Source organism: Sorex fumeus, unplaced genomic scaffold (genome assembly GCF_029834395.1).
Source record: "Sorex fumeus unplaced genomic scaffold, SorFum_2.1 ptg000007l, whole genome shotgun sequence".
Taxonomy (NCBI): Eukaryota; Metazoa; Chordata; class Mammalia; order Eulipotyphla; family Soricidae; genus Sorex; species Sorex fumeus.
The window spans coordinates 29672502-29696691 of record NW_026606064.1 but is presented as its reverse complement, the minus strand read 5'-3'; positions in this window follow the sequence as shown (position 1 = coordinate 29696691).

The following is a 24190-nucleotide window of genomic DNA, read 5'->3' as shown; positions in this document are numbered from 1 at the left end:
TAATAAACATACTTAATATCTCACTTCATGCAAAATATTGATTCCCATACTAAAAGCAACAGTAAATTTGAAGGTTTTAGATAAAAATACGAATTTTTTTGTTTAGTCATGTTTTTTAAGTTAAAGGGTAGATAATAGATCACATACGGATGTGTCCTAGTTCTTTTGCCTGTTTTATGTTCTTTCAAGATTCATTTATCTTTTGTCTATTCAGGGTCATTTCAGTAAAAAAATGGGAGTGTACTTTAATACATTTTACTTGTAAAATGTTTAGTCTCTCTGACCCAAAGAAATTGATTGTAGTGGAGAAAGCATGATAATCACTTTTGTGCCTAATTTGACTTGATAAGAACTTTCAGGTTGGGGCTGGAGCAATAGTACAGTGGGTAGGGCATTTGCCTTGCACATGGCGACCCAGGGTTCGATTCCCAGCATTCCATATGGTCCCCTGAGCACTACTAGGAGTAATTCCTGAGTGCAGAGCCAGGAGTAACCCCTGTGAAATGCCAGATGTGATCCAAAAACTAAAATAAATAAATTAAGAACTTTCAGGTTAGACAAGTCTGACAGAAAACATCCCAGGCTTGTAAAAAGTCTAGAGTTTGCCATTTTAAAGTTTGTTAACCAGATGGCAGATTCAACAGAGAGTAAGTCACAAAGAAAGTGTTGAAAATTTCTTCTGAAATTTTTATATATTTTTTGCCTTTTTGGGTCATACCCAGCGATGTTCAGGGGTCACTCCTGGCTCTACACTCAGGAATTACTCCTGGCGGAACTTGGGAGACCATATGGGATGCTGGGGATAGAACCTGGGTCGGCCACGTGCAAGGCAAACACCCTACCTGCTGTGCTATTGCTCTGGCCCCAATTTATATTTTCAGAAATAATTTTTAAATGCTTCATGTTGTCACTGTCACTGTCACTGTCACTGTCCTCCTGTTGTTCATCGATTTGCTTGAGAGGGCTCAGTAACATCTCCATTGTGAGACTTGTTGTTACTGTATTTGGCATATAAAATACGTCACGGGTAGCTTGCCAGGCTCTGTCATGCAGGGGAGATACTCTCAGTAGCTTGCCAGGCTCTCCGAGAGGGGTGAGGGAATTGAACTCTGGTTGTCCATGTCAGTCGCATGCAAGGCAAATGCCCTACAGCTGTGCTATCGCTCCATGCTAATATTAAATATTCATGAGGAGAGCTGTATTTTCACCCTTTCCTCTCTTTGATCTTTAATGCTAGTTCTATTAAGAACTAGCAAAACAGAGTGAGCAAAGTTCTTCCCAATGATCTATCCAGAAAACTCAAGTAAATCAAGGAAGGACATGGGCCAATTTCTAACCTAGAGCTTTTCTACTAATAGTCACAATGATCATGGTTAAGTTCAACCTCTTTCAGTTCTGCTTTGTGATAAAAAATTTAATCCATTCAGTTTGCACTTTTACAATAAATGTGCAAGACAAATACTGCTAGTAATATAATGGGAGAGTGTGGCACTCACAATGTACATGAAGTGAAGCACTTCATGTGCTTTCTATTTATATTTTCTTTAAACTTTCACTCAGGTATATGTAAAAGCTAGACTATTATGCTGCTGATCAGTTACCAGGGAACTGAAGTCTCAGGTAAAAATCAGAACTATTGTTATCATATTCAAAGTCACCTATGACTTTGCAGTCAAGGTTATTGTTTAATAGAATGCAGTTCTAGAACTTGTTTTTTAAGTAAAATTAGCAAAGGAGTACCCTACCAGCAACAGAATTAAAAAATAAATAAATAAAACCACTAAATTGTTATTTCAATCAACGATTTGGCGGTATGTTTGTTTCAGCTGTTATAACAAAATACCATAGACTGAATAACTCATAAATAATGTCTATTTTTTTAACAGTTCTGACATGAGAAGTTCAGATCAGGGAGTTAGTATAGTTTCTGCTGAGAACTCAATTGCAGACTTGTATTCTAACATAACAGAAGGGCCTAGAGAGCTACGTAGGTCTCTTTTATAAAGGGACTATCTTTGCAATCTCTGCTAAAGATTTTATCTATGATAGTATTACCTAGAGATATTAGACTTTTCAATATAGGAGTTTGGGGGAATACTGACATTCAATTTATATCTCTAATACACATAGATAAGTGATAACTGATAATGTTATTATTTACAGTGTGCTGTGTGTGTTATCTTCTAAGGCAGGGGTCTTCAAACATTTTCCTTAGAGTGCTGGTAGTAAATATTTCAGGTTTTAAGCCATATGGTCTTTGTAATATGTACTCAACTAGGTCACCATAGTGCAAAAGCAACCACAGAGAGTAGATTAAAAATACTGGTGCAATCCTATGCCAACAAAACTTTATTTATAAAATAGATGAAGCATTTATTGACCTCATTTATTAGACCAACGAATGACCAGCAGAGATACTGAGAAAAAGATCACATTTTCATCACTTACAATGGGCAACCTGGCTGAAATTTGTGAAAAAAAAAATAGAACCAATGTCTTGCAAACACAGAAGAGTACTTTCCAATGTATTAACAACAAAAAATAATAATAATAAAATAGGGGTCAAGAATATAGCTTGGCAATAGAACAGTTGTGCATATACAAGATCCTAAGTTTTATTCCAAGCACTATAAATATTATGGAAATAAAAATAAAATGAAAGCAATGGCATCTAAAGTATAGGAGAGAAAAAGATTTTATTTTTAAATTTGAGAAAGAGAAAAAATATGTCTCAACTGTGGCTAAAAATCTCTAACTCAATTAAAAAGGTACATAATAAACCAACAACATTAAGTGTTTTAGTAAACTTTTAAAATATATTATAAATAAAGTCAAAATTAAATAAAAACTCGTGTCCTAATATATTATTTCACTATATACCAAGAACTACATCAGGTTAAGTAATTTCAGGTTAAGTAATTTGTACCAAAAATACTTAACCTGAAACCATAAAAATGTACAGACATTAAACATAACACCTAATATGTTAAAATATATCATTGTCAGTAAAGGCTTTTAAGAAAAAACTCTGTGGTAAGAGTTTAGGAAGGTATGACAAAAAATGCAAAATTTAATTTTTAACAAAAAACTTAATGGGAACTAAATACACCTTATAACGTATGTTATCAATGGTTTGAGAAAATGATTTTGTTTCTTATTTTTCATAAAATATTTTTATTACTACTTAATTTATTCTGTTTGGTAACTGTGGTTATTTGCCTACACTTTTCAGGTAATAAGTTATTTACCTACAGTTTACAGGGAAAAAGACTTTCTGTAGGGGAAATAGACCAGACAATTGTGTAATAAAATTTGTGATGTTTGTAAAATACTTCCATAAATCTCATATAAAGGACGAAGAAAAAAAATTCTGGCAAATAAAAAAAATAGTTGAAGGGTATATGAGTCTTATTTCTACCATTATTTATTTTATATTATTATTATTACTTTTGTTTGTTTTATTTTGTTTTGGGCCACACTGAGCTGGGTTCAGGGCTTACTTCTGGCTCTGTATTCAGGGGTCACACTTGGCAGATCTCTGAAGACTGATGTGGTGCCAGAGATCAAATCAAGGTCAGCAGCATGCAAAGAAAGTGCTCTATCAAATTATCTCTCTGTCCCAATTTTCACTTTTCTTTAAAGTTTTCTATAATATCATTAAAATAAATGTGAAAGATTATCCACTTTAATTATTACCTGAATAATATTTTTTTAAATATGGTTCCAATATGACTCTTAAGCTATCTTAGTTCTGCATGCCACTTTACTTTTTGAGCTGTAGGCAATGGTGACTTTAGTATTATTTGAATACTTGGACTTTTACAAGTATACAGTATAGCAGTATCTGTATATATGTTCAGATTCTTATAGTTCCTTATTTTGAGATTCTTATATAGTGAATGCATGATGCAACTAAGTACATGAAATGGGGGGAAAAACGGTAAGGAAAGATTTTGAAACTCCTTGTACTTTATAAATCAAACAAATAAGCATTAAACCTAATTTGTAAGGTGCACATAATTTGGGCAGTTTTGTGTGAAGAGAAAAAAAAAAAACATGAAACATCTCGAGAGGCAAAAACAAAAGAACTACCTGCAGGCTGGCAGCAGCTGGAGAGTTAAGCATACCACTTTTCCAAGCGAGGCTTTTCATGCTGTTATATGCAAGACAAGGCTAGCTGACAGTTCTTCATAGACCATCTGCAATACTATCACCTGGGGACCTGTTAAAAATAGAGCTGCAACAGCACCTTAACAAGTGACAGGATTGGAGGAAGAAATAGCAAGTCATTCAATGAATAAAAGGTGATAATAGTAACGTAGAACTGGAAATTTAAATCAGAAAATAAATTCTATAGAAAATTAAGTATCAACTGAATAAATTTAAATGTTAGTTAGGTGGCAAAACTGAGATATAAAAATCTTCAAATTAAATCCCAATGTTATAAAGGTTATTTAATTTAAAACCTATATCATTTGATTAGCATTCTCTGATTAATTATGGTATTTAAAGCTTTGATGAAGTGCTATTAATATATCTTCTCAGAGAAATGCTTACTAATACTGTCAACATAAACTGAGTTGTTTTTATCATTACAATTTTGGGTTTTTTCTTTATATACCCCAAATGGGCTGGAGTGATAGCACAGCAGTAGGGCATTTGCCTTGCATGCAGTCAGCCCGGTCGAGCTGGGTTTGATTTCTCTGCCCCTCACGGAGAGCCCAGCAAGCTATCGAGAGTATCCCACCCACACAGCAAAGCCTGGCAAGCTATCTGTCACATATTCAATAAACACAGTAACAACAAGTCTCAAAATGGAGACATTACTGGGCCCGCTTGAGCAAATCGATGAACAATGAGAGGACAGTGACAGTTACAGTGATACACCAAATATTAGTCCATTATCAAATATCTTATTTACAAATAGCATAATGTTAACTTATTTTTATTTTAAGATAGGAAATTAAGTTAAATCAAATGGTCAAGTTGGCTAGAAAAGTTTTGGTCAACTGAAACTTGGGGTAAAGTCTAATGGCTTTTGTGGGAGAGGTAGAGTGAAAATATAGGTCTAATGCTAAGATTCCATAACTAATTATCAGGGTAAGAATTTAGGCATAGGTGGGGAGTGCTGTGACATACAAACTGTCATTACTGAAATCAGAACTTTAGGGCTGGGGCAATAGTACAGCAGGGTGGGCATTTGCTTTGCATATGACCGACCCATGTTTGATCCTCAGCATCCCATTGGTCTCCTCAGCAACACCAGGAGTGACTCTTGTGTGCAGAGCTAGGAGTAACCCATGAGCATCGCCAGTTGTGACCCAAAAAGCAAAAAGAAAAAAAAAGAAAAGAAAATTAAATCATAGCTTTGACAATTGCAGTATTTCAGAAATGTATCTTCACAAATAAACTAGAAAAAAATTAACAGGTCATTGGAATTTAAGTATGTATTCCACACATACTGCTGCAAATTGAAAATCTTAAATATTAATTTCAAAGACAATTTCATCCTTCAAGAAATATTTTGTTTTCTTAGTTCTGAAGGAAAACTATAAAAGGTTTTTGAGGCACTTTATTTCTAGATTTCCTATTTTGATGATGTCATTGTATCTGACCTCAACTTTTATGAGAGAGCTGATGGACACATTTGAAGTTGGAGGAATAAATCTCAGAAAGGCATTAGGAATGAAGAATATCCCTTCCTTTCACAAAGTAGTTCTAGTTTAATGCATGTTTGGGAGAATGTCTGGCCCAAAAGAATTATGATGTTCCCATCATACTCTAAGTAGAGCTGGAATTGTATTCACATTATTTTCAGGCAGCCAAAATCTTTTTGTTAAAAAACTTGAAAAAGAAAGAAAAAGTATATTTAAAAGGACATATTTTATCAAAATTTCATCCTGACATTTATAACTCTAAGGACCCACTTTAATGGAAGAAAACATTCCTACAGATATATCACAGAACTGTTAAACATCAGAAGAAAGTTTACTGAAGAATTTATACACAGACAATTTTCAGTAAATACAGATTTTAACAGTATGAGATGGCCCATCTTTACAAAGATTTTGTCTTCTGCAATTCACCAGCATAATGAGTTTCTGAAAACACCTATCCCAACAAAAAGTGCACTGATTAGGTTGAAAACATAAGACACCTACATCCTTAGATACAGTTTTGCTGCAAATTTAATATTATTTTATGTTCTTTAAAGATATGCACCGGTAAAATAAAGTTGAGAATACAATCACCATATAAAACAAGAAAAAAATTATTATTTATTATTTTATAGCACTTATCACTTAACTTAACTTCCCGTTAGCCATCGATTTGCTCGAGTGGGCGCCAGTAACGTCTCCATTTGTCCCTGTCGCGTGCTAGTGTAGCCCAATGGCATCTGTTCGCTCCGGGAACATGAAGGGCCTCAAACCGATCGTTCATGATCTTGACGAAGAAGTCTGACCATCTGGTAGGTGGGCGGCCACGCGGTCTCTTGACATCCCGTGGAATCCAATCAGTAACAGCTCTAGTCCAACGGTCATCTTTAAATCTCATTACGTGACCAGCCCATCTGATTTTCGACACCTTGGCAAATGAGACAGCATCCCTGATCCTTGATCGTCGAAGGATGTCAGAACTCCGGATTCGTTCTCTCATTTGAGTGAAACGTGATATTCCAAGCATAGCTCTTTCTATTCTTCTTTGGGAGACCTGAATGGCGTTCTCATCTTGTTTGCGTAGGGCCCAGGTCTCTGAGGCATATGTTAATGCAGGAATAACAGTGGAATCAAAGAGATGTGCCCGGATTATAGCAAGGATTTAAAAATAATAATAGCGGGTATGGTGCCACCAGCAGGTCAATCTGTACCTGTAAGGCGAGTGCATCAGCAGCCTGATGGCAACATCAGACTTTCAGATACCCCTAAATTGCTGCTGTGCCTTTGGCCAGACCCCAAAAACTTGGGGCAAAATTTACCAAGAAAGTAAATGGCCAAAAGTTAGGTATGTGGGAAACACACCCACAAACCACCTCCAGTTCAGCTATATAATTTGATGCATGGCCTCTCTGGTTCCTGATCAAACTGCTTAATGGCCATGATCCCAGAGACTCAGAAACAAATCTCAAAACCCTGAGGATTTTGACAAAAATGTGTCCGGATCACCAAGTAAGTTATTGTTGCCAGGCCACCTCAGGAGGGAAAGGATGCTGTTTCTCCACCTGCTCTGAAACTGCCATGTTTCAGAGGCCATTGGACAGTCAGGTTTGGGCCTCCAGTGATGTGACACGCAGGGCCTCACGGGATGGGGGTTGAGCTGGCCCATTCCTTCCCACCCCAGTGAGACCCCGATTCATCACCCTCAAATGGCCTCTCTGGTTCCTGATCAAGCTGCTTAATGAGACTCAGAAACAAATTTCGAAACCCAGCGACTTTTGGCAGAAATGAGTCTGGACCCGGCAGTAGGTTACTGTCACCAGGCCACCCCAGCGGGGAGAGGGAGCTATCCCTCCACCTGCTCCCCCTTGGCGGATCAGTGGCCATCATCCACCAGAGGCCATTGGACAGTCAGGTTTGGGCCCTCAGTGAGACACGCAGGGACTCATGGGACAGGGGTGTGGCCGGCCATTTCCTCCCTGCCCCAATGAGACCCTTAGTCACTGCCCACAAACAGCCTCTCTGGCTCCTGATCAAGCTGTTTAATGGCCATGATCTCAGAGACTCAGAAACAAATCTTGAAACCTAATGGCTTTTGGCAGAAATGCATCCAGTCCCTGCAGTAGGTTACCAGTGCTGGGGCAACCCAGGAGGGAATTGGTTTCATGCCTTGGCCTGAAACCTCCAGAGGCCACTGGACAATCAGGTTTGGGCCCACACTGACGAGACACTCAGGGCCTCACATGATAGGGGTGGATCCAGCCCTTTTCTCCCTGTCCCAACGAGACCCTGAGTAGCTGCCCACGAATGGCCTTTCTGGCTCCTGCTCAAGTTGCTTAACGGCCATGATCCAAGAGACTCAGGAACAAATTCTGGAACCCAGCAGGTTTTGGCAGAAATCCCTCCAGATTTAATTGTTAAAATTTTGGAATTTCAAAACTGCACAGCCACTACTGCAGCCATGCGACATCATATGTTATTCATAACCAGCAATAGAAAACAAATTGTCTCCTGTTGCCTTTTCAGCAGATCTGAGTGTTGGGGTAAAATCCCAAATAATAACGGTGGGTCTGGTGTCAAAATATTGAATGTAATCAAAATAGAGAGAGAGAAACGTGGAAATCATTTGCCCCTTAGGTAGGGCGAGGTTGTGGCATGGGGGTATACTGGGATTTTTGGAGATGGAGAATGGGAACTGGTGAAAGTACAGGTCTTTCATTGTATGACCGAGACCCAAAAGCTTTGTAACTGCTCTCACGGTGATTGAATAAATAAAATTATAAAAAATGAAAAATGTAAGGTGGATTTCATTCCCAATTCAATCAGATAATCAGTGGCTGAATAAATAGCAGTACTCCTACATAAAATAAATAAATAAATAAATAAAAATAAAAATAATGATAGTCTTATAAAGCCCTGACGAATATTATCCTCACTTTAAAGATGATGATATTGAGACCGAATGTTAAATAAAATTGCCTAAGATCACAGAAAAGTTAATTAACTTAATATGATTTCTAGAATTAAAACTAAAGCACTGAGTATTTTAATCTCTATGGCATATTAGACACCATTGCATAATGCATCACTTTCTGAACAAGTAAAATAAACTTATTCTATTATGTTTACTTTAGGATTAATAATGTAACTTCACATAATCCGAAGTTCTGACCTCCATCGATGGTCAAGAATCAGGGATGCTGTCTCGTTTGCCAAAGTGTCAAAAATCAGATGGGCTGGACACATAATGAGATTTGGAGATGACAACTGGACTAGAACCATTACCGACTGGATTCCATGGACTGTCAAAAGACCGTGTGGCCACCCACCTAACACGATTGTCAGAATTCTTGGTTTGAGGCTCTTCGTGTTCCTAGAACGAACAGATGCCATTGGGCTACACTAGCACGTGACAGGAATGAATGGAGACGTTACTGGTGTCTGCTCGAGCAAATCGATGATTAACAGGGTGTCAAGTGATCAAGTGATCAGATAACACGTAATGCGATTTGGAGACGACCTCTGGACTAGAGCCCTTACCAACTGGATTCCACGGAATGTCAAAAGAATGCCTTGCCGCCCACCAATCACTTCTTCGTCAAGACCCTGAAAGAACGGTTTGATGCTCTACAAGTTCCTGGAGTGAGCAGATGCCACTGGGCTACACTAGCACGCAACAGAGACAAATGGAGATGCTACTGACGCCCATTTGAGCAAATTGATGAGCAACAGGATGACAAGTGACAAGTGATAATCTAAAATATTTTATCCAGGAGCAACTAAAAACTTTTATTATTTGCTCACAAATACTTATTCCATATCCATTCTGTCCCTGTGCTGGGAGCATGGATAGCCCTGAATCAGACACACTGGAGAGAGAGTCGAGGCAAAAGTGTATTGGAGCAGAAGGATTGAAATAAGGAAGGAAGACTAATTACTTAACTACAATTTGATTGCTATAAAGACAGCAAAATATTTACATACTATGACAGAATGACTGAGGCAGGGATGACTTCAGTGGAGATTTAGAAATAAGGTCTCTTTGTTTTGATACCTTGTTTGTGAAAAAAAAAAAAGCTACACTAGAACTAAATTGGAAGAACAGATCTATAGGTAGAGAATGTAGTAAGTAAAACAATTTTTTTTTAAAAAGCAAAGGTTTGAAAGTAAATATTTAGTGCCAACCTGAATGTTGTAGTTCAAAAGTAACTCAAAGCACAAAATTTTTTAATTTTATATTTATGAAGACAAAAGTTAACACTAATTCTTGTCCTAAAACTATAAATTATTATAAATAGTATAAAAGGTAGATCACCACTCTTTCATTGTCCCAGAATTTGAATTTAGGATTTGTAGGAAAATGTTACATCATTAGCTCAATCTACTGGGAGAAAAAGAGGTATACTCTGAAATATAAATGAAGGATCTTTAAAAGTTACTATGTTTTTTTTTTCTGGGAAAAAATTCTTTAATGAGTTAGGTAACATCTACACATTTTTATTATAAATACGTAAGGTAAAGGCCCTCCTGTTGATCGTCGATTTGCTCGAGCGGGCCCAGTAACGTCTCCATTGGAGACTTTGTTGTTACAGTGTCTGGCATATCGAATTCTCTCGGTAGCTTGCCGGGCTCTCCAAGAGGGCGGAGGAATCGAACTCGGGTCGGCCATGTTGGCCGCTTGTAAGGCGAACGCCCTACCCGCTGTGCTATCGCTCCAGCCCATGTAATAACATTAAATAAACCAATATTAGCACACATTTTCACTCTTTATTTTTTCTTCCCCCTTTATCATCATATAATATACTGTATAGTGTCAGATCCAGAAAATAACATTACATTTAAAATGGATTTATTGGGGCTGGAGCAATAGCACAGAGGGTAGGGTTTTAGCGTTGCACACGGCCAACCCTGGTTCAATTCCCAGCATCCCATATGGTCCCCCAGCACTACCAGGAGTAATCCCTGAGTGCATGAACCAGGAGTAACCCTTGTGCGTCACTGGGTGTGACCCAAAAAGAAAAAAAAAAAGGATTTATTTACTCTTGGGCACAGACATGGCCCCAAAGGCATTCGGACCTAATTCGGAACCCAGCAGCTTTTGGCAGAAATGTGAATGGACTATGCATTAAGCTACAGCGCATTGCCCCCACCCCCAGGAAAGAAAGGGTGTATGTCTCTTCTGCCTTCCTTCTCCCCCATCCCCCGCTGCACGGTGGTCGCAGCCTTAGAGCCTATTGGATAGCCAGGTATGAGCCAGCAGTGATTGGGCAACTGCGGTTTCATGGGATGGGGGCTGAGACCACAAGTTGCCTTCCACGAACGGCTCTCTTGCATGGCCATAGACTCAGAGGCACACAAATAAATCTCGGAACTATGCAGCTTTTGGCAGAAATCCATCCAGACTTAATTAGTAAAATATCAGAAATCCAAAATCGCACGGCTGTGATATGCTCTTCATCACCAGCAATAGAAAACAAATTATTTCACAGACTTTTCAGCAGGTCTGATTGTTGGGGAAAAATTCCAAATAATAGTGGTGCATCTTTTGTCGAAATAATGAATGTAATCAAGGTAGAGGGAAAGTTAAGTGGAAATCATCTGCCTCACAGGCAGGGGGAGGGGTGGGATGGGGGGGGGGGGTAGATTAGGGTTCTTGGTGGTGGAAAATATGCACTGGTGAAGGAATGGGTGTTTGATCATTGTATGACCGAGACTTAAACCTGAAAGCTTTGTAACTGTTCTCACGGTGATTCAATAAATAAAATTTAAAAATAAAGGATTTATTTAAAAATAGCATAATTTCTAATAAAAAGGACAGGCAAAAAAGTACTAATCTCCAAAAGTAAATATTTTTAAAAAATAAAAACTGGTTCCCTAAATTTACCACATGTCTTCTAGCAAATATATGTCTTCTGTCTTTTCTTTTATTCCTCTGATAAAAACTTTGACTCTTTGTTTTTGCTTTTGTTTTAGGGCCATCCTCTAAACATACTCTGTTTTGTACATAGGACAAACACCTGACTCTCTATCCAGGGATCATTTTTAGTGATGTTCAAGGTACCATATGCAGTGCTGGGATCCAATGAGAGTTGGTAGGCAAGACAAGTACTATATCTTGTACCTGCTTTATCTCGCTAGTCCTAATATCTGACTTAAAAATAATACAGAACAATACAAGAGATATAAAGATGAAAATCACTCCATCTTAAGAGAAGATCCACAGATAAATTTAATTTTATTTCAGGACTTACTTAGTGACTTATTCAACTTTAAAGGCAAAATGTCTTCAAGATTGTATTGGGGGGCGGAGCAATAGTACAGTGGGTAGGGCATCTGCTTTGCATGTGGCCGAACAGGGTTCAATTCCCTGGCATCCCATATGGTCCCCTGAGCACTGCCAGGAGTAATTCCTGAGTGCACAGCCAGGAGTAACCCCTGTGCAATGCCGGGTATGACTCAAAAAGAAACAAAAAATCATCTGTGTTTAAAAGAAAAAAGCTTGTGCATCTGCCATGCTAAAGTTCAAAAAAGTAGATTCCTTTTTATTGACTTAAGACCCGTTGTTGATGTTAGTATAAGTGCAGAACACATAAATGTTTTTAAATTTTGTCTTTAAAAAGCCCATTATTGTAACGAGCAAAAAAATCAATGAACAATCAATAATGAAAATGCATCTGAAACTAAGATTAGTAAATATATTTTTAATTATGCAGAACTGAGCCAAATTCTATAATAATCAAAATAATTTATAAAGGGAAGGGTCATACTTTTTTGTTGTTGTTGTTTTGGGGTTCCACCTGGTGGTACACAAGGTTACTCCTGACTGAGTGCTCAGGAATTATTTCTGACAAACTAGACATACCGTTTAGGGTGCTGAGTATCAAACTTGGTTGGCTTCAAGAAAGCCAAGTGCACCACCTATCCACTGTACTATCACTTGAGTCTCTGTCTGTAGAAGTTTATTGTGGTCTCAGTTCACCAAGAATAATTTTGAAATATGATTTAAAGTAATATTTTATAATTCTCTTCAAATAATCCTCAAATAATATTTTAAGATAATCATATACATTTTTAAATGAGATTTAGGTACAATAAATAAGTCTTCATAGCACGTAAATGTCAAATATAAGATTTAATATATTTTATTTATTATGAATATTCAACGTTTTTGCCATTTTACATGCTGCGTTATGAGGAGAATTGGAAATACAAAGCAAGAGATGTAAGAGAAGGAGGATTCAATATTTAGATGACTGAAGTTCGGATGAAAATCTATTGTTCCAGTCTTTAAACCATGACATATATTTGTTTTATTATTTACATGTGTATTTCTTGAATGAGTTCATTTTGTCCTTACCATATCAGAAAAGAGATGGTGGATCAGAGATCTAACTCACTTGAAAAGAACACTGCCTTACAAGTGTCAAACCTTTTGTATACTCCTGGCAACACACATGGATGTACATGACAATATTTGTATTATTTTCTGCTATCTGTCTGACATACAGAAGCTGCTCAAGGAACATTTGTTACAATTTAGACAGGAATTTAAATGAGAAGGAATGAACTTGTACAAAATTGAGCTAGAAAGATATACAATCTGAATATTTCATATTAAAAGTGAAGAAAAATTAGACACTAAGTGGTCACCAGTCAATGATTATTATAAAATATTTTAATACGAGAGAAGATCTCATTCCTTTGATCTAAGGGCCTCTTTTCTGCCTGGTTATGATGAGTCTGTACAGTTTTGGGCTTTGCTCTTCAAGCAACTGGTTATTTCTATTTCTATAGCATCAACCTTTTCATTTGAAATTATTAATGTTTACTAGTAGGTAGTCTCCTCATACACATAGTTTTCTAAATACACAGATACCTCACATTTCCTTTCCTTTCCTTTCTACACTTTTATACTTTTAGTGTAAGTTGCTGGCAATTTTCAATAAACTTTATTTTGATTGACTAGATTAGACAAAAGCCACAGATATAGACTTTGTTAGTATAATTAATTCTTTTCTTCTTTTGGCTTGCCTGTGATATTTCTGCAGGACAACACCTTCATGATTCTCAGAAATTTTACATTTTTGTTTTTGTTTTGAGGCATACCTGATGGAGCTCAGGGCTTACTCCTGGCTATATGAACTGGGTCATTTCTGGGGTGCTCAGAGGGCCCTATGCTGTCACAGGAATCAACCCCCTGGGGTTGATTGTGTGAAAGGCAAACACCCTACCTGCTATACTGTCACACTGGCCCAGACTTAATTGTTTAAGAGAACAAATATGCCTTGTATGTGAAATCTTTAGAGGATTTTGTCTAACGTGTTCTCTGAATGATTATCTAAGAGTTTTCTAATAAAAATTTTAAGACCATCATTTTCTTATCTTAGGTTTAATCTATCACTTGAAGTTCTTCTGTTTTCAGGAGAAAATGGAGGTGAGAAACTAATTTTCATGCCCAGCATGTTCTGGCCTCCTTTTACTTAAGAGCTCATTCTCTAGCACAGCTTTCTCTTCTCACATTTTATCCTTGCGGCAAGAGGAAACCAGATGGCACTTTAAATTATTTCACCTAGAAATCTCTTCCCCTAGAACACCAAATCCATAAGAACCTAAGAACCACAGCCTATTTCCCACATTACTCTGTAGGATAGTGTTGTTAAATTTTCTGACATTGATACAAAGGTCTGGCTTCATCCAGTTCCATAATATTTCCTCCCTCTAACCTCAAAAGCCAAGGGAGGCTTTCATAATCATTTCCATTTAGGCTTTCAAAAATCACTTTAGACTTCTCACACTTTTAGCCATTCAGGTCCTAAAGTTAATGACCTATTCTTTAGGCTGTTGTTATGGTTACACAAAATTTGAAGCACAAAAAACTGTTAGAGTTACCACTGACATACTAAAAATCATCACAAATATTAAATCTACTGCATTTCAGAATTCTCTTTGGTTTCATTGTCTGTTCTGTGTAAAGGGAATTACCAGTGACTAAGAGTTCAGTTCACAAGATCACTGCCTTTTGATCTACAGACATGAGGAACACAAGTGAATGTCCATTCAATCCCAGTTGGATCAAGTGCATTTTCTGGTACTGTCACTGACACTGTCCTCCAGTTGTTCATCTATTTGCTCAAGCAGGCCCAGTAATGTATCCATTGTGAGACTTGTTACTGTGTTTGGCATATTGGATACCTCATGGGGAGCTTGCCAGGCTTTGCCTTGCAGGTGAGATGCTCTTGGTAGCTTGCCAGGCTCTCCAAGAGGGGTGAAGGAATAGAACCTGGCTCGGCCAGGCCAGACTCTTGAAGGCACATGCCCTACCATCTGGAGCAATAGCGCAGCAGGTAGGGTTTGATTCCCAGCATCCCGTATGGTTCCCCAAGCACCGCCTGAAGTAATTCCTGAGTGCAGAGCCAGGGTTAACCTCTGTGCATTGTCAGGTGTGACCCAAAAAGCAAAATCTTATCAGAGCTATGCTAATATTCTCTTCTCATTGTGAGTCTAAAGAGCAAAGGTAAAAGTTGGTGCTTCCTAGCAAATAAGTGTAACTAGGAACTGAAGGTTCAAAATTCTCAGCCTTGTATAGAACCTAACCAACTTCTTCCATTTCCACCCTCAGAATCACATTATTCCCAGTAGTATCATTACTTTAGTACAGGAATTACCAAACTATTTCTGCAGAGGCCAGATAATAAATATTTTAGGATTTTTATTTCTTTTGCTAACATTCAACTCTGATACCAGAAAACAATAATTGATCAATATGCTAATCAATCTATGACTATGTTACAATTAAATTTTATTTTGTTCTGTTTTGTATAATCTTTGGGAAGGGGGCTAAATTTGGGTATAGTTTGCTTACTTCTGCTTTAGTGTAACAGTTATATTAGGCTAAGCACTAAATTGACACTGAATCTAATAACATATTCTGATAATGGGTTCTATTTTTAGCCATAGTTACTATTGGAGATAAGCATTTATCAAAATTACTCTTTCAGGCACTTCCATTTTCTCTCTATGCTCTTATTTGAACATCCAAAGATTATCTTTGTTCTTTTCTTTGTGTATACTCTCCAGCTTTGTCAGAAACTGCAGCATATTCCTAAATTATTTTTAATCATCATCATTAATCATAGTAATGATGCAGTACAGGCACTGCACTTCCCAGAGCTATGCTTATACTTGCATAATATTCAGCTTTGACTATATAATTGCTAGGGTCCAGGGTATAAAACATGCAAGTCCCTCTTAGATAAACTGAAATAAAACCTTTTTTTCTTTCTTTGTTTCTATCTCAAATCTATTCATGGGGCTTTTATTTGCTATTTGGTATTATATTTGCCTCAGGCATGAGGAAAGTTGTGACACATCTTCACATGGTCCTGCAACAGGGTGCAGCAGGGACAGATTATTTACATGTAATCCCTACTTTTCTTCTGTAAGAACCAAGATGAACTTTCAAGTGGGACAAAGGTAACAGAAGAAAATGCACAGGAACTGCAAACAGGAGACAAAAGAAGGTAGAGATGTCAGCAGAGGCTGGATAGTATGTGAGCTGAAACTCCAATGTCATAGAATTTGCTTCATAACTTCATGAGACTTAACTCACATAACATACGTTGAAAATATAATGATTACTAACCCAAAAAATTGTGGCAAACATTCCAAGTATTGAAAACTGAGAAAGAACTTCTTTTGGGTAATGAAAATTCAGAGTCTAGATTTAAATCTTAGTATAGAAAAATTAGACAACGAGACACTATAAATTAAATGATCACTTCAAATGTTAAGGATTTAAAACATTGCTAAATATCCTGTGGTCAAAGAAAATATTAAGAGGGAAATTACAAACTACTATAATATAAACCAAAATGAAAGAATAATCAATCAAAAGATAAATATTTAGGTAATATAATTTTTATAGGAAGATTTATAACTTTAAATGCCTATACTTAAAGTTTTTTTTCAATAAATAGGTAGTTTATCAATCATATTAATAACAATGGACAAATAATCAGAAATTTAGCCAATCTGGCAAGTCTGGATGAAAATATACCCCTCCCCCAAGATGAGTTTTTCTATCTCTACTATCTCCTCTAGGGTGGAGCAATAGTAAATATAGAGTGATTGCTGGGGCATGGTTAGAGCCCCAGCAACATGTTAGAGATAGGTAGGTCCCTTGACCCTGCCAGGAGTGAACCCTGTGTACAATGCCAGGAGTAAACCTGAACACAACCAGGTGTGGTCCCCAAACCCAAAAAAGAAAAAAAAAACAAACCTCTGGATGCCAACTTTTTTTTTTTCCCCTTTATTTTATTTTATTTTTTTTAAGTTGTAGATTTACAATTTTTTGTGCTTTGGTTTCAATTATACAATGATCAGATACCCATCCCTCCACCAGTGCCCATTTTCCACCACCATGGATAATATCCCTCCCACCCCCATCCCCCCATCCCCCCTGTCTCTGTGGCAGGGCAATCCCCTGTGTTCTCTCTCTCCTTTTGGGTGTTGTGGTCTGCAAAAGAGGCATTGAGTGGCAAACATGTTCAGTCCATAGTCTACTTTCGACATGCATCTCTCCTCCTGGGAGGATCCTCCAAACATCCTTTATTTGGTGCTCCCTTCTCTATCTGAACTGCCCTTTCCTCTAGGATACCCGGCTGGCCTCTAAGTTATGGAATAGTCCTCCTGGTGCTGATCTCAACTATTCTTGGGTATTAATCTCATACTTTGTTACTTTATATCCCCCAGATGAATGCAATCTTTCTATGTCTATCCCTCTCTTTCTGACTCATTTCGCTTAGCATGATACTTTCCATGTTGTACCACTTGTATGTAAATTTCATGACTTCATCTTTTCTAACAGCTACATAGTACTCCATTGTGTAGTTGTACCAAAGTTTCTTTAACCAGTCATCTGTTCTTGGGCATTCAGGTTTCTTCCAGTTTCTGGCTATTGTAAAGAGTGGATGCCAACTTTTAAAAAAATTAGAAAATTAAGAACAAAATATTCCCAAAGTAAATAGAAAAAGACATTGCAAAGAACAGAAAATAATAAATGGACAATCATGCTATTGTTTTAAAACATTAACAAAGTTGATAATGCTTTCGTTTACTAATAATAAATACATACTAAAAGAGCAAACAAAATTACCAATAAGTGGAATCAAGAAATCAGGAATCATGCACGCATATGTTATACACTAACCAAAATATGAATAAATCACAGAAATACATTGACAACATAAATTAGAAAAAAATCCCTAAGATACACAAATTTCAAAATTAAGAATTCATAAAAAACCACCTAAGTACTCATATTAACTTGTGACTTAATTTTTTCCCACAAGAATGTTTAACCCTAAAATGAAAAATCATTTTGAATCTGAACTCTTAAATTTATTTTTAATTGTTTTGAGAACCTGAACTCCAAATCACATTTGTAAAATACATGCAACGAGGGGAAAATACCAATTCTAAACTAAATCTTTTTCTTTCACCAAATTCTTTAGATAAACAAGAGAGAAGAAATATTCCAAAACTTGGTTTATGTGTCTAACATGATGATACCAAAACCAAACCATGATATTTCAAAAAAAAAGAGACAGTTATCTATCCCTAATACAAACAAAACATCTCAAATAAAAATAGAGAAGTAGAATTCTGCAATATACTAAAAGATAACACATAGATATCAAGTGAATTCTAAAAGAATTAACATTAATGGATTTAAAAATCACTTAAAATAGATTTCTACTGTTCTCAGAAGAAGATAGTCTGTAACAATATGAATCATATCAAAGTGGGCCTTGCCCCTGCCTCCTCTTCCTTCAACCCATTGACTAACTAGCTTCCCTGTCTAGCTGCCATCACCCAGGTTGGTGATACATGTTCCCCAATTCTATGGAATTCTGATCACATGGAGCTACAACTATAGTTTCTAGGTGAGAAAAAATGAGAACAAGAGAGAAAATGTCTAACCTTTTGTTGCACAAAATTTTCTTGAAAAAAACTCAATATTTTGTAGTGCTGAAGTAGAATGTAGTAAAAATAAAGGTGTATATGTCTACATAGATATATATATATATACAATGTGTCTATATAGATATATATACACACATATATACATATATATTGATATGTATGGATAGAGAGAGAGAGACCTTCTGTTTCTACAAAACACTTAAGAAAATTAATCTACCACAGTCCAAAATAGCAAGAAAAAGGACACATATACCAGACTGATATCTAGAATAAGAGCAAATATAAGCAGGAAACACATAATATATATATGCATTAAATATTCATACCTAAATATAGATGCATCATTTATCATTATGTAAATGTGGATATGCACATTTATGTGAGCACTATTGAATTTCAGGTGTATGTCCAATCATGTATGTATCATCCTAAAAGTCAGGGATTCAGAATAAATCAACCAAAATAGCAATAGTTTAGCTTCCTTCTTAAGATAGTTTGGCTGGTGGGGGGAGGGCATACTCATCAGTGTTTAGGGCTTACTTCTGGCTCTGTGCTATGGCACCATTCCTGGTGGTGGAACTTTAGGAACGAAATGGGATGCTGAGAATGGAACCTTCACTGGCTGTTTGCAAGTCAAGCTTATCACCATCTGCAGTATCCTTAGCCCTCAGTTTAGTGATTTTTTTTCCATTGTCCCTAACTCAGCTTCCTAAGCATATGTTTTAGCAGCCTCTGCTGAGTCTTGTTAAAGCATTTAGGACACATATTGTAATATATGAATATTTTCACATTTTCTCAATGTAACTCTTAGATGCAATGTATTTTTATCTTCAATCCTTCATTATTAATAGTATACAATACATACTCAATAAATAGGCTAAATTACTATTTCCTAGAAAACAGATGAGATCTAGAAAATCTATTGGCAATCACACATAGCTCAACCCAGGATGCATAGGATGGGAAGTGTGTGTGTGTGTTTGGGGGGGGGGGGGGGAGTTATTACAATGCCTAAGCATAAAACTCAGGAGGCAGAGAATCAGTGACTATAGTGCTCTTGAGCACTCTGCATTTCAGGAGGCCCAACATAATTTGTGATTAAGAATCAGAACTTCATCTACCAGTGTCCTTTTTAGATGCAACAATCATATTTACCTCACTGGAAGATAAAATCTGAGTACTCACTATGGTGGTACCAAAGATTAAGTGTCTGCTGAGAAGAGTAACTTAGCATCTGCAGTAGGTCACATTGGCTTCCCCAAGAAAGAATATTCTCAGGGACCATTAGTCAAATTACAGTTGCAATTTGCATCAAATTTAGTATGCTGAAGCTCTGACCCACTGAAGATGCAATTTCACATGGTTTGAGTAAGTTCAATACACTGAAGGTATTCACTTGTCTCCTCCTAAAAAGTTGGACAGGCTAGTGGGAGAATGCCTTAATTCGGCAGGGATCTTCTCTGCATCCTTAATCCCCCAGTTCTATGCTTGTGGATATAATTTAGGGAACCCCTAAAACTCCAAAAGAAGCAGGTCACTGATGAACAATGTTTTGGATGAAAATAGATTATTTGTGGTTTCTGGACTTGGAATTTGTCTCATATTTGTTGAGGGTAAGGACTACTATGCCTTATTTTACTGACTCATGTTTACCAGAAATAACTACCTATTCATGCCACAGCTAACTCAGGGAAAACAATGAGTCATTCACAACTTTTGTCCTGCATTACGCTGGAAGGACATTCCAGTTTTCAAATGTTAGCACATAACTCATATAACTGACTTGATGAATTGAACTCAATTCTGTATGTTAAAGCTAAAATAACCATATGAGTTGCAAATAACAAAGTGGTTAAATATATAACATTGTTAAGATTGCAAATATAAATTTAAAAACAAGCTAAATAGTTTATATTTACTGTAAATTTAGAAGTTACAATTTGCATTCCAAAAGGCATTATTCAGCATATAGAAATCTCCAACTGTATGAACAACAAATATAAATATCAAATATAGATATATAATGTCACATTATAAGGTATTAAATGGTTAGAGAAAATGTCTAACCTTGGGTTACACAATATTTTCTTGAAAAAAAATTCAATATTTTTTAAAGCTGAAGTAGAACGTAGTAAAAATAAAGGACACTGGTAGATGAAAAATATATATCTATATAGATATATGGGCTGGAGTGATAGCACAGAGGTAGGGAGTTTGCCTTGCACGCAGCTAACATGGCCGACCCGAGTTTGATTCCTCCACCCCTCTCGGAGAGCCCGGCAAGCTACCAAGAGTATCTCGCCCACACGGCAGAGCCTGACAAGCTACCTGTGATGTATTCGATATGCCAAACACAGTAACAACAAAATCTCCAATGGAGACGTTACTGGGCCTGCTCGAGCAAATCAATAAACAACGGGAGGGCCTTTACATATATATATATATATATATATATATATATACACACACACCTTTATATATACATTGATATGTATGGATGGAGAGAAAGAGAGACCTTCTCTTTTTACAAAACACTTAAGAAAATTTTACTTTATTTTACTGATTTTACTTTATTTGAATTTATATTGTTGTTTTGTGGGGATTAATTACTACTTTAAGAAGAAGAGAAGGCTTTTATTGCATAAACCTTAAAAAGATTCATAGAACCTAAATTTAGTAAACAACACAGGATTTATGTCTTGACAACTAAAAATCTATCAGCAGCATAAGTCAAATACCCAAACTTCTGTCTTTGAGAAGTCAGAAATTTGTCACTTTACTTTCAGTTTACTACTTAAAATATCATTATTTTAGGTTTTGGAGCCATAAATGGTGTTGATCAAGGGGTAGTCCAGATTCTAAATTTGGGGAACTATATGCAGTGTCAGAGATAGAAACTGAGCCTATTGCATGCACTCAGTCTATTATCTTTTCAGTTTCTGCTATTTTTTTAATTTACTTTCACTCTATGAACATTTTATCTAATTTCTTAGCTTTAAATTCCACATTAATTAACCCTGTCTCCCTTTTTAATATGAAGACATTTGTTTTAAATCCACCAGCTGACTGACATATTAACTGTGGTCCAAAACTAGAATGCATAAGAGCTATCTAATTGACTCAGATAATCTTCTCTCAATAGGCCTGTTTAGGGATGCACATCTTCTGTGATCAGTTATTACTCTTCTACTTCATTAGTCTGTGCAAAAATATAGTCAAATGATTCATTGGTCACTCAGAGAAATGTTGTGGTAGTTTCTCAGTGACTTCACAAACAGAAAATCAGGGTCATTAAGAAAATATAAATATGTAATGAATCATAACAATTAAATCTTAAGCAACTAGGGAAAGAATAAGATCCAGAAGGAAAAGTTGAAGGAGCAATGAGATTTATCTGTTTCTGAAAGAAATTCACTGATTAAATCTCAAAGAACAGCATGGAAATGCAACTTTGACCCCTACTGAGATGGTGAGGAGCAGCTAAAAAGAACATGATTTTGTTGTTTTCTGCTTTTAAGTTCTCTATGAACAACATATTTTCTTAAATTTGACATTAGTGGTATACTCCAAGTAACATATTATTTATTAACCTATATGATCTGGCTGGCATTTGTCCTGATGTGGCTGCCAACCTGAAGAAATTAATTCAAATATTATAATTGGAAAAACACCTCAATGAGTTACAAAATCATCTCAATTTTAGTTTTTAATTTGTGACTGCTGTATATTTAAGTTTTATATCATCAAGAATTTTTATCTCTAACTTATTTTTAATAATCTAAGAAAACTATGAGAATGTTGTGATTTTTTTGAAGTTTGATATTAAAGAAGACTTATGTCTTCCTTAATGAGTTTAATAATGTCTTTAGAAATATTTCTAGAAGTCTCTTGGGGATTAATTATACACTTCCATTGATTGAAAATCTATGATAATCATGAAGTAAAATGCTGAATAAAAATGATTATTCTTTCAAATTCAGATCATTATGCAGAAAAATTTCCTAAGATAAATGGTAAAGAAATATTGTAAAAAGCAATGATTTACTTATAAATATGTAAGAGTAGATTTCAAAGTTTCATAAATAATAAAATAAATTTAAAAAAAAGGGACCATGTAAGTGGACTGGAGAGATAGTGCAGTGGGTTTGCCTTTCATGTGGCCAACCAGGATTGGATCCCCGTCATCTCAAATGGTTGCTTAAACTTGTCATGAGCAATTCTGAGTGCAGAGAGAGGAGTAAGCCCTGAGTACAGCAAGGTTTGACCCCCCCCCACAAAAAAAAAAAACAAAGAGTAAATCTTATTTACATTCAAAAGTAAAGTTGTTGAGTGCTGGGGGAGAAAGATTTTAGAAGCTGTGTGCTTTTTTCTTTAACCTATTAGTATTAAATTGGTTTTTATTTGACTGTACAAGACACAGGGAAATTAGCACTATTTTGTCCATCTCTAAGGAGAAATAGTTTTTTTAAAAATCACATGAAAAATGATATATAAGCAGTCTTGATCTCTGATACTTCAGATTTTTCAAAATATGTTCAAAACTTTAATAATGCTGTCTTTAATCCCACAATGCTATGCCCATGTTCAACCCTTTAACAGTTTATAGAAAACGCACTTCTTTTTAAAGTAATTTTTGTTGAATATAAATCAATAAAAGAAATGTACTGAAAAATCCATGCTTATGTTCGGCATTGAAATAAACTAGAAGAAAAAAACAGGGGCAGATATGAATCATGTCTTTTAGAGTCAAAAATAACTCTGAGTACTTCAGTATTTGTATTTAAGTAAAGAAGAGTTTTCTAGTTTTTGAATATTGAGTCCTAATCAAGTTTCATTGATAATATACTATTAGTTTCAGAGTAGTAATTATAATAGTAAAATTATAATTACATAGAAATCAATATTTACCTAATATGTGTTCTATTAATTCAAAACCAAAACAATTCATTTTTTTTCTCCTACAAATTCCAAAATTGCCTCCATTGTTGCTTCAGGAGAAAAGGAAAGATGTAGGGATGGGTGAAAAAAAAACAGTTTTATTGGCAACTTTTAGATTGGAAGACGGTAAACTCATATCATCAAAGCAATCACCTTTTCTGCACAGTTACATTAAAAAATTTATAGGGAAAGAATATGAAGAAAAGGGTATATTTCAGACTAGATTATTGCAATAAGAATAAAATTCCCTTGTAGAAAAACCCCTTGTGGCATATTTCGATCATCTTATCTGCATACCTGAACAAGTAAGTGTTGATCTTTAGGGGAAAGACACATGAAGAAGATTGTTCTGTCTTTAGTGTTTTGGTTAAAGGTTAACAGAGGACAACATGTGTCCTTTAGATACTGAGTAAGGTCAGTTTTCCTCTTCTAATACTGATCGTGAACAGGTTTCAGTTCACATTGCCTGTTCTTTCCATTTCTACAAAATTTGCGGCATTGTTAAGTTGTTTCCTGCTAAAATAACTACTCATTTTCCTGGATTTTCTAGCACATGGGAAGTCATTTCCTATGACATATGTTCCTTTTATGTTGGTTCTTTTTGTCCCAATGTC